Source organism: Brassica rapa, unplaced genomic scaffold, assembly GCF_000309985.2.
Source record: "Brassica rapa cultivar Chiifu-401-42 unplaced genomic scaffold, CAAS_Brap_v3.01 Scaffold1045, whole genome shotgun sequence".
NCBI classification, from domain to species: Eukaryota; Viridiplantae; Streptophyta; class Magnoliopsida; order Brassicales; family Brassicaceae; genus Brassica; species Brassica rapa.
The window spans coordinates 15,001-27,938 of NW_022610979.1; positions in this window are offsets into that span (position 1 = coordinate 15,001).

Below are 12,938 nucleotides of genomic sequence, written 5' to 3' on the forward strand. Positions count from 1 at the left end.
AGGCTTGATCCGGAGGTACGAAGGGCCGTTCGAGATAGTTGGGAAGGTGGGAAAGGTTTCCTACCGACTTGACCTACCGGATACACTTAAGATCCATCCGGTCTTTCATGTGAGCATGCTGAAGCCATACCATGCTGATGAGGACGACTAGACCCGAGGAGTTTCGACTCGAGCACCACCCGTGTCTGTCAGCACACACAGGACGTCCGTGGCTGTCCATCAGTACACTTATAAGCACACTGGTCCTTGGACTCAGCACGCTGGCCCTTCCCGTGGACTGTTCGGGTGATTTTGGCCCACATGGGCTGTCTGGTCAGTACACACAGGACGTCTGTGGCTGTCCGTGTCTTTTCGTCTGTGTCCGTCAGCACAGACAGGACGTCTGTGGCTGTCCGTGTGTGTCTGTGTGTGTTTGTCAGCACACACAGGACATCTGTGGCTGTCCATCAGTACACATATCAGCACGTTGGTCCTTGGACTCAGCACGCTGACCCTTCCCGTGGACAGTTCGGGTGATTTTGGCCCTCTTGGGCTGTCTATTGAGTACACACAGGACGTCTGTGGGTGTCCGCCATCACACACAGGACGTCCGTGGCTGTCTGTGTTCGTCAGCACACACAGGACGTCCATGGCTGTCCATCAGTACACATATCAGCATGTTGGTCCTTGAACTCAGCACGCTGGCCCTTCCCGTGGACTGTTTGGGTCATTTTGGCCCACGTGGGCTGTCTGTTCAGTACACACAGGACATCCGTGGGTGTCCGCCAGCACACACATGACGTTTGAGGCTGTTCGTGGCTGTCTGTCAGCACACACAGGACGTCCGTGGCTATCCGTGTGTGTATGTGGGTGTCCGCCAGCATACACAGGATGTTCGTGGCTATCTGTCAGCACACACAGGACGTCCGTGTGTGTCCGTCAACACACACAAGACGTCTGTGTGTGTGCGTGTGTGTCCGTCAGCACACACAGGATGTCTGTGGCTGTCCATCAGTAAACATATCAGCTCGCTGGCCTTTCCCGTGGACTGTTCGGGTGATTTTGGCCCACGTGGGCTGTCTGTTAAGTACACAAAGGACGTCCGTGGGTGTCCGTCAGTTCACACTGGACGTCCGTGGGTGTCCGTCAGCACACACAGGTTGTCCGTGGCTGTCCGTGTGTGTCCATGTGAGTCCGTCAGCACACACAGGACGTCCGTGGCTGTCCATCAGTACACATATCAGCACGTTGGTCCTTGGACTCAGCACGCTGACCCTTCCCGTGGACTGTTCGGGTGATTTTGGCCCACGTGGGCTGTCTGTTCAGTATACATAGGACGTCCGTGGGTGTCCGTCCGCACACACATGACGTCCGTGTGTGTCCGTCAGCACACACAGGACGTCCGTGGCTGTCCATCAGTACACATATCAGCATGTTGGTCCTTGGACTCAGCACCCTGGCCCTTCCCGTGGACTGTTTGGGTGATTTTGTCCCACGTGGGCTGTCTGTTCAGTACACACAGGACGTCTGTGGGTGTCCGCCAGCACACACAGGACGTCTGTGGGTATCCGCCAGCACACACAGGACGTCCGTGGCTGTCCGCCAGCACAAACAGGACGTCAGTGGATGTCCTTGTGTGTCTGTGTGTGTCCGTCAGCACACACATGACGTCCGTGTGTTCGGCTCCATGTACTGATCTGTGGACTGCAGTCTATCACACAGGACATCTGTGGCTGTCCGTCATCACACAGAGGACGTCCGTGACTGTCCGTGTGTGTCCGTGGGTGTCTGCCAGCACACACAGGACGTCCGTGGCCGTCCGTCATCACATACAGGACATCCGTGATTGTCCGTGTGTGTCCGTGTGTGTCCGTCAGCACACACAGGACGTCCGTGGGTGTCCGTCAGCACACACATGACGTCCGTGTATATCCAGCAGCACACACAGGACGTCCGTGGCTATCCATGTGTGTCTGTGTGTCTCCGTCAGCACACACAGGATGTCCGTGGCTGTCCATCAGTACACATATCAGCACGTTGGTCCTTGGACTCAGCACTCTTGCCCTTCCCGTGGACTGTTTGGGAGATTTTGTCCCACGTGGGCTGTCTGTTCAGTACACACAGGACTTCCGTGGGTGTCCACCAGCACACACAGGACGTCTGTGGCTGTCTGTGGCTGTCCGTCAGCACACACAGGTCCGTCAGCACACACAGGACATCAGTAGCTATCCGTGTGTGTCCGTCAGCACACACAAGACGTTCGTGGCTGTCCATCAATACACATATCAGCACATTGGTCCTTGGACTCAGCACGCTAACCTTCCCGTGGACTGTTCGGATGATTTTGGCACACGTGGGCTGTCTGTTCAGTACACACAGGACGTCCGTGGGTGTCCGTCAGCACACACATGACGTCCGTTGTTGGGGTCAAAATCGGTCACGACGGAATCAATGTCTGAAAGTCCGTAAAAATCGGCATAAACGTTTTTACGAAAAGTAATCTTCGTAAAGATATCTTTACGAAGAGCCTTGCAGTAAAATATCGTCCAAATCTCAATCGAACCACTAAATACCGATTGTCCGAAGGCAACGGACATGTATCCAAATCGGCCGCGGACAAACTCGAGTATGGAAATCAGACCGCGGACAAGCCAAGCTCGATCGATACGCGGCGACCAAGCATGCACACGGCTCGGTCGCTACGTAGCAACCAAGCGTCAGTCCCGCTCGGTCGCTACGTAGCGACCGAGCTCGAGCCAAGCTCGGTCGCTACGTAGCGACCGAGCGTCCGTCTCGCTCGGTCGCTACGTAGCGACCAAGCCTGAGCAAAGCTCGGTCGCTACGTAGCGACCGAGCGTCCGTCTCGCTCGGTCGCTACGTAGCGACCGAGCGTCCGTCTCGCTCGGTCGCTACGTAGCGACCGAGCGTCCGTCTCGCTTGGTCGCTACGTAACGACCGAGCCTGAGCCAAGCTCGGTCGCTACGTAGCGACTGAGCGTCCGTCTCGCTCGGTCGCTACGTAGCGACCGAGCCTGAGCCAAGCTCGGTCGCTACATAGCGACCGAGCGTCCGTCCCGCTCGGTCGCTACGTAGCGACCGAGCGATCGTCCCGCTCGGTCGCTACGTAGCGATCGAGCTCGAGCCAAAGCTCGGTCGCTACATAGCGACCGAGCACTCATCTCGCTCGGTCGCTACGTAGCGACCGGGCTCGAGCCAAAGTTCGGTCGCTGTGTAGCGATTGAACCTTTCCGAACATCGATACGACACCAGTCCTTGCATTCTCGTCAAACCTTCGAATGCTATCTCCCGAAGACTGTAGCAAGCTCAGTCCATGTTTCCCGCTATTCTAATTCATCGATCAAACTTCGCGGATTAGAAACCGCGGAAAACTCGTAGTAAACGTGTCGAGTCGGAAGACGGCCCAAAGGGACCTAAAACACGACTCGAGGCCCATCCTACGATTTTTCCTAACCAAAAGCCCGTGAACCACAGCATGGTTCACGCTTGGCCCACGAGGAAGGATAAATGTCAAGTTTCCGCGGATTAATACGGAAGTTTTGAAGATAATTGTGAAGATCGGGAAAAATGGAATATCTCCATTTTTATGCTATGACGGCTTAAGGGCAGAAGAGTAAAAGCGTAAACCGACCTTGGAGCTAGTATATAAGGAGTCCTAGGCGAGGAGCAAGGGAGGGAGAACTTTTTTCAGAGCAAACTTAGCACTTAGAGCGATTTAGGCAACTTTCCGTTTTTGTTATTTCGAGCTGCGACTCAATTAGGTTTAGCCGTCTTAGGGTTGCTAGAACTAGGAATCTCGCCGACAGCTCTCGAGCCCAGGCTTATACCTTGTTGTAACGCTCATACGCAGATTCGGAATAAGATCTACTTTGCTCTCTTTTCGATTTCTTATCTTTATCGTTGTTATTCTCGTGTTCTGATTGCTTGACGTGTGGTAATTAACAGATATCCGGATCCTCTGGGAAACTAGGGTTTTCTTAGTTTCCTTATTTAAACGGAAATCGACAGTGCGAATTTCGGTTCCCACAGTTTGGCGCTAGAAGGAGGGGGACTTACGGATCAATCTAACCCGCAAAAGCCACAACACTCTCAATCAGACATGTCAACCAACGACGCGGATAACGTGCAAACCCTTCTTAACGGAGGCAGCGGCACCGATCTCCATTCTCCAGCAGCGGACGTATCCGCGGCCAACGCACAAACCTACGCCGCGACGCTCGAGGAGTTTAAAAAGATGTTCGCCACCTATGAGAAAAGGTCGGAAGAACAGGATAAGCTCGTGAATACCTTGACCAAACAGGTTGAAACCTTAACGGCAAGGACTCGAGCAATCCATCCCCGCGGAACCACTAAAGTTCGCGGGAAAAGACTCGACTTCGCAACACCACTCGATAGGCCTTGAACCGCGCGGTAACGACCAAACTGTGGAAGTACAGATAAAACTGGGGGTAGATCGGCCTTGGTCCGACCATTCGCTACGTATTGAGTGACCAAGCCAATCGGTCGGTCGCTACATATTGAGCGACGAAGGCACTCGGTCACTCACTACGTATTGAGCGACCAAGACACTCGATCGGTCGCTACGTATTGAGCGACCAAGGCACTCCGTCGTCACTACGTATTGAGTGACGAAGACTCTCAGTCGGTCGCTACGTATTGAGCGACCAAGACACTCGTCGGTCACTACGTATTGAGTGACGAAGACTCTCAGTCGGTCGCTACGTATTGAGCGACCAAGACACTCCGTCGGTCGCTACGTATTGAGTGACAAGACATTCGGTCGGTCGCTACGTATTGAGTGACCTAGCCACTCGATCGGTCGCTACGTATTGAGCGACCAAGACACTCCGTCGGTCGCTACGTATTGAGTGACAAGACGTTCGGTCGGTCGCTACGTATTGAGTGACCTAGCCACTCGATCGGTCGCTACGTATTGAGCGACCAAGGCACTCCGTCGGTCACTATGTATTGAGTGACGAAGACTCTCAGTCGGTCGCTACGTATTGAGCGACCAAGACACTCCGTCGGTCGCTACGTATTGAGTGACCTAGCACTCGATCGGTCGCTACGTATTGAGCGACCAAGGCACTCCGTCGGTCACTACGTATTGAGTGACGAAGACTCTCGGTCGCTACGTATTGAGCGACCAAGACACTCCGTCGGTCACTACGTATTGAGTGACGAAGACTCTCAGTCGGTCGCTACGTATTGAGCGACCAAGACACTCCGTCGGTCGCTACGTATTGAGTGACAAGACGTTCGTCGGTCGCTACGTATTGAGTGATGACCTACTCGATCGGTCGCTACGTATTGAGCGACCAAGGCACTTCGTCGGTCACTACGTATTGAGTGACGAAGACTCCAGTCGGTCGCTACGTATCGACGACCAAGACACTCGGTCGGTCGCTACGTATTGAGTGACCTAGCCACTCGATCGGTCGCTACGTATTGAGCGACCAAGGCACTCTGTCGGTCACTACGTATTGAGTGACGAAGACTCTCAGTCGGTCGCTACGTATTGAGCGACCAAGACACTCCGTCGGTCACTACGTATTGAGTGACGAAGACTCTCAGTCGGTCGCTATGTATTGAGCGACCAAGACACTCCGTCGGTCGCTACGTATCGAGTGACAAGACGTTCGGTCGGTCGCTACGTATTGAGTGACCTAGCCACTCGATCGGTCGCTACGTATTGAGCGACCAAGGCACTTCGTCGGTCACTACGTATTGAGTGACGAAGACTCTCAGTCGGTCGCTACGTATCGAGCGATCAAGACACTTGGTCGGTCGCTACGTATTGAGCAACCTAGCCACTCGATCGGTCGCTACGTATTGAGCGAGGAAGACACTCCGTCGGTCGCTATGTATTGAGTGATGACTCTCAGTCGGTCGCTACGTATTGAGCGATCAAGACACTCAGTCGGTCGCTACGTATTGAGCGACCAAGACACTCCGTCGGTCACTACGTATTGAGTGACGAAGACTCTCAGTCGGTCGCTACGTATGAGCGACAAGACACTCGGTCGCGTCGCGTACGTTGCGCGTACTGCCTTGACGCTACGTATTGACGACCTAGACTTCGTCTCTACGTATTGAGCGACCAAGCCACTCGGTCGATCGCTACGTATTGAGCGACCAAGCCACTCTGTCAGTCGCTACGTATTGAGCAACCAAGCCACTCGGTCGGTCACTACGTATCGAGCGACCTAGCCACTCGGTCGGTCGCTACAAAGTGACCAACCTGCGAACGAGTCGATCGCTATTATTTTTTCGGAAAAACTTTCGTAAAACTAAAATAAGCAACATTTGACAACCTTCAAAATTCTAACAACAATCATAGGAAAAGAATCTCTTATAAGGGAAGCGATGGAGCAAAATCCGAGAATCAGAATTCGCCCATCCGCCTCTCTCCACGATCTCCCAATCCTTCCTCTCACAACTCGATTTTTTCGACGATATGCTCATTCATTTTCGTAAATCCAATGATATTAAGATCGAAACATGGATCACAAAAATCGAGAAAATTGGTAGCTGCCTAAACGCGGCCAGAAAAGCATAGATATCCAGGAAGAATCAATATTCTTGCTATTCGAAATGAGCAGACAGACATGAAAAGAGTAAGGGCAAATGAGCAAGCAAAACAGAGAGGAGGCTAACCCAGATCTACGAGAGAACTAAGGTATTCCCGACTTGAAATCAGGCTTGGAATTTCGTAGAAAATTACTAAGAAATAGAAACGCCTAAGAGACTGCCGTAGAACTTTAGGGAACTTAAAACCTAGGTGGATAGTCTAGCGAAATAAGTCTTAGGCGATTTTTCCTGTCTCGGTATATTGTTCCATAATTGTTCATCCAGATCTTGTAAACCGTTCTAAACTCTCCGAAAGTCGAGAAACGATCGCCACGCATATCATTCTCTCTTCCTAAAGAGAGAAAAAGTTAGAGACATGAACGTCGTCTTAAAACCGATTCGTTTCTGGCAATTTTCTCGGAACCGACATATCCCAAGTTGTCAACGTGGAAACAACCAAATCACAGTCCAAGCGTCGTCTATAAATCGCCCCGAATTATCGATCATTCCAAACATCAGAAGAGGAAACGTACACAACCCTTCAAAGTATCGGTTCAACCGTTTTCTTTCGTAAAAAAAAAAAGGGGGAGTAGGTACGTGTACTATACTCGTATACTCCCAAACTTCAAAAAACTTCTGCAAATCGTCAAGAATAGGCAAACGACAATCTTAATATTCGTCTAAACGCTAGCAACATATCCAGACGATCATGAACATAATCTCAAAAACTATACATCATTTCTTATCGCAATCATGCGTACAGAAAACTTGTACCAATATCAAACTGAAACTCGACGATTAGCCAAAGTATTGAAACCTTTTCCGGCTTCAGAAAGCCAGTTTCGTTTTAAAAATTTCTACGAGAAATCTTCAATCACCAAAGCATTTCTTTCAGTTTCCGTTGTACCAAGTAAGCCACGGAAAAGCATCGAAAACATTTGCGACAAAGAAAACTCGAGAATATATGTAGCATCGTGCACGTTAAAAGGATCACTTTCCTCTCGATGGTTAGCTAGAACCACTTCTGGTTGACCAATTCGTTCAAGAAACGAATGTGTCATGAGAATCCTCTCGAAAAACCTATGAAAAGCGTTCCGCGACTAGATCGTATTGAAATAAACTTCGGTAATACTCCACGGGTAACTCCAAGCAACTTTCATCTAAGATCAAAATCACAGCGGGAACGTTTCTCGTAGAACCCGCAGAAACAATGCTACTTTGACATATGTTTACATATCACTGATTTACAACCTTCGTAAAATCGGTTATATGATATGATAAATTATCGTGTAGCCCACAGTCGGAAATCATATGATAAATTCTTCGTAACGAAACTAAGTCCTAACAACCAAACGGTTAACGGAAAATCTAAACTTTTCGAAAATTGACCAAGTTCAATACGCTCCAAATTCACTTTAAGCCCGCAACGTTTTAACCATAATACGCGGCATGTAAGGAAAAATTCGTAACAAAGCTTCTAGAGCTATACGAAACATCCTAAAAAATGCACGAAATACATCTCGGAAGGCCAACTCTTCACAAAGAACCATGAAGGAAAACGCTTGTTCCCATGGACAAATTTACACGACACCTCAGTCATAATTCCTCGATCGCAAATAAAGCTATTAGCATCCGAGCAGGAACAACAATTTTTGGCTGCGAACATTCATAGTCAAACCAGAACATTTCTCAAACACAGGGCTAATACTAAACCCTCGCAACATCGCGAAATATCTTCAAAGCCCGCGAACATTTCAAGCACGAAACGTGGCATACGAAAGAATAACAAATCTTCAGCATCGCGAGACGTCGCGGACGCCTGAAGATTAGTTCTTCGACGAAATTTCCTTCCTCGATAAAAACACCTTCATGGAAGACCAGACAGTCATACACACTGACATCTTCTCAAAACATATTCTTCGCGAAGACTCAAAATAGTAATTTTTACCATTAAGTTTGTTGCTGATCACAACAAACTCTTAAACGTCCTAAACAGACTTAGCCATCTCGTAGAAGATGACTCTCTTACATCCGACACAAGGATAATAGCGCTATAAAAGAAATCCGAAATTTTGGTCTAGCACTTCCGGTTTCCGGAGAGATGCTCGATTCGTCTCAAACAAGTCGTATAAGCCGAGAACCTATCGCGGACTTTAAATCGATACGAATCAGGAAGAAATCGCAACAGGAAAAACGATAGCCGGCCAGTCACCGCACAATCCTTAAACCGAAAGTAAACCTAGGTCTTGCCCTAAACCCAGCGCACTGGTCTCTAACATCTCTAGGCATAGTATCAAACACCCTGATACGAGATCCCAAAATTTGTCTCTTTGCCAATATTCGAACCTCTTTAGAAAAATCCCGCAAGTTTACACACTGCGGAAAACTCTCGAAACAGATTATGGATATGGCAATACACACAGAGTTAGATTACGAGACGACAACTCGTAGTCTTCCCTCTACACCCATACAAAATGCCATCGGCAGCAACACGCCTTATAACCGCTACATAAAAACTAGACCATAAAGGTCCTACTGGAAAACTAGTCATAAGAACCTTAAACTCCAAGACGAACTACGAAAGGCTTGATCCCTTCAACAAGGGTACGTAGGCAGCCGTTATAAGGCGCAGCCCCAATCTTATCGCGCTTTCTACTTTTAGGAGAGCGAGAAGATCACTTACCACAGACCTTTTCAACCATTAACGACCGACATATCGCAGGCAGTCCGTCTGCAGTCCGTAGGCAGTCCGTCTCGCTCGGTCGCTACGTAACGACCGAGCCTGAGCCAAGCTCGGTCGCTACGTAGCGACCGAGCGTCCGTCTCGCTCGGTCGCTACGTAGCGACCGAGCTTGGCTCAGGCTCGGTCGCTACGTAGCGACCGAGCGAGACGGACTGCCTACGGACTGCAGACGGACTGCCTGCGATATGTCGGTCGTTGGAACTAGTACGGAGTCCTAGGCGAGGAGCAAGGGAGGGAGAACTTTTTTCAGAGCAAACTTAGCACTTAGAGCGATTTAGGAAACTTTCCGTTTTTGTTATTTCGAGCTGCGACTCAATTAGGTTTAGCCATCTTAGGGTTGCTAGAACTAGGAATCTCGCCGACAGCTCTCGAGCCCAGGCTTATACCTTGTTGTAACGCTCATACGCAGATTCGGAATAAGATCTACTTTGCTCTCTTTTCGATTTCTTATCTTTATCGTTGTTATTCTCGTGTTCTGATTGCTTGACGTGTGGTAATTAACAGATATCCGGATCCTCTGGGAAACTAGGGTTTTCTTAGTTTCCTTATTTAAACGGAAATCGACAGTGCGAATTTCGGTTCCCACATCCGTGTGTGTCCGTCAGCGCACACAGGACTTCTGTGGGTGTCCGCCAGCACACACAGGACGTCCGTGGCTGTCTGTGGCTGTCCGTCAGCACACACAGGTCCGTCAGCACACACATGACATCAGTAGCTGTCCGTGGACTATTCGGGTGATTTTGGCCCGCGTGGGCTGTCTGCTCAGTACACACAGGACCTCTGTGGGTGTCCGTCAGCACACACAGGACGTCTGTGGCTGTCTGTGTGTGTCCGTGTGTGTCCGTCTATGTCCGTCAGCACACACAGGACGTTCGTGGCTGTCTATCAGTACACATATCAGCACGTTGGTCCTTGGACTCAGCACGCTGGCCCTTCCCATGAACTGTTTGTGTGATTTTGGCCCAGGTGGGCTGTGTGTTCAGTACACACAGGACGTCCGTGGGTGTCCGCCAGCACACACTAGACGTCCGTGGCTGTCTGTGGCTGTCCGTCAGCACACACAGGACGTCCGTGGCTGTCAGTGGCTGTCAGTGTGTGTCCTTAAGCACACACAGGACGTCTGTGGGTGTCTCTCAGCACACACAAGACATCCATGTTTGTCCGTCAGCACACACAGGACGTCAGTGGCTGTCTGTGTGTGTCCATGTGTGTCCGTCAGCACACACAGGAAGTCCGTGGCTGTCCATCAGTACACATATCAGCACGTTGGTCCTTGGACTCAGCACGCTGACCCTTCCCGTGGACTGTTCGGATGATTTTGGCCCACGTGGGCTGTCAGTTCTTTACACACAGAACGTCCATCGGTGTCCGTCCGCACACACATGACGTCCGTGTGTGTCCGTCAGCACACATAGGACGTCTGTGGCTGTCAATCAGTACACATATCATCACGTTGGTCCTTGGACTCAGCACCCAGGCCCTTCCCGTGGACTGTTTGGGTGATTTTGTCCCACGTGGGCTGTCTGTTCAGTACACACAGGACGTCTGTGGGTGTCCGTCAGCACACACAGGACGTCTGTGGGTATCCGCCAGCACACACAATACGTCCGTGGCTGTCCGCCAGAACACACAGGACGTAAGTGGATGTCCTTGTGTGTCCGTGTGTCCGTCAGCACACACATGACGTCCGTGTGTTCGGCTCCATGTACTGATCTGTGGAGCGCAGTCTATCACACAGGACAACTGTGGCTGTCCGTCATAACACACAGGACGTCTGTGACTGGCCGTGTGTGTCCGTGGGTGTCTGCCAGCACACATAGGACGTCCGTGGCAGTCCAGGACATCCGTGATTGTCCGTGTGTGTCCGTCAGCACACACAGGACGTCCGTGGGTGTCCGTCAGCACACACATGACGTCTGTGTGTGTCCAGCAGCACACACAGGACGTTCGTGGCTGTCCGTGTGTGTCCGTGTGTGTCCGTCAGCACACACAGAACGTCCGTGGGTCTCCATCAGCACACACAGGACGTCCCTGTGTGTCCGTCAGCACACACATGACGTCCGTGGCTGTATGTGTGTCCGTGTGTGTCTGTCAGCACACACAGGACGTCCGTGGCTGTCCATCAGTACACATATCAGCACGTTGGTACTTGGACTCAGCACACTGGCCCTTCCCATGGACTGTTTGGGTCTGTCTGTTCAGTACACACAGGACGTCCGAGGGTGTCCGCCAGCACACACAGGCCGTCTGTGGCTGTCCGTCAGCACACACAGGACGTCCGTGGCTGTCCATGTGTGTCCGTGTGTGTCCGTCAGCACACACAGAACGTCTCTGGCAGTCTTTCTGTCCATGTGTGTCCGTCAGCACACACAGGACGTCCGTGGCTGTCCATCAGTACACATATCAGCACGTTGGTCTTTGGACTCAGCACGCTGGCCCTTCCCGTGGACTGTTTGGGTGATTTTGGCCCACGTGGTCTGTCTGTTCAGTACATACAGGATGGTCGTGGTTGTCCGCCAGCACACACAGGACGTCTGTGGCTGTCTGTGTGTGTTCGTGTGTGTATGTCAGCACACACAGGACGTCTGTGGCTGTCCATCAGTAAACATATCAGCGCGCTGGTCCTTAGACTCACCATGCTGGCCCTTCCTGTGGACTGTGCGGGTGACTTTGGCCCACGTTGGCTGTCTGTTCAGTACACACAGGCCGTCCGTGTGTGTTCGTCAACACACACAAGACGTCCGTGTGTGTCCGTCAGCACACACAGGATGTCCGTGGCTGTCCGTCAGCACACACAGAATGTATGTGGCTGTCCATCAGTTCACATATCAGTACGTTGGTCCTTGGACTCAGCACGCGGACCCTCCCCGTGGACTATTCGGGTGATTTTGGCCCGCATGGGCTGTCTGTTCAGTACACACAGGACGTCTGTGGGTGTCCGTCAGCACACACATGACGTCTGTGGCTGTCTGTGTGTGTCCGTGTGTGTCCGTCTGTGTCCATCAGCACACATAGAACGTTCGTGGCTGTCCATCAGTACACATATCAACACGTTGGTCTTTGGACTCAGCACGCTGGCCCTTCCTGTGGACTGTTTGGGTGATTTTGGCCCACGTGGTCTGTCTGTTCAGTACATACAGGATGGCCGTGGGTGTCCGCCAGCCCACACAGGACGTCCGTGGCTGTCTGTGTGTGTTCGTGTGTGTATGTCAGCACACACAGGACGTCTGTGGCTGTCCATCAGTAAACATATCAGCGCGCTGGTCCTTAGACTCAGCATGCTGGCCCTTCCTGTGGACTGTGCGGGTGACTTTGGCCCACGTTGGCTGTCTGTTCAGTACACACAGGCCGTCCGTGTGTGTTCGTCAGCACACACAGGACGTCCGTGTGTGTCCGTCAGCACACACAGGATGTCTGTGGCTGTCCGTCAGCACACACAGAATGTATGTGGCTGTCCATCAGTTCACATATCAGTACGTTGGTCCTTGGACTCAGCACGCTGACCCTCCCCGTGGACTATTCGGGTGATTTTGGCCCGCATGGGCTGTCTGTTCAGTACACACAGGACGTCTGTGGGTGTCCGTCAGCACACACAGGACGTCTGTGGCTGTCTGTGTGTGTCCGTGTGT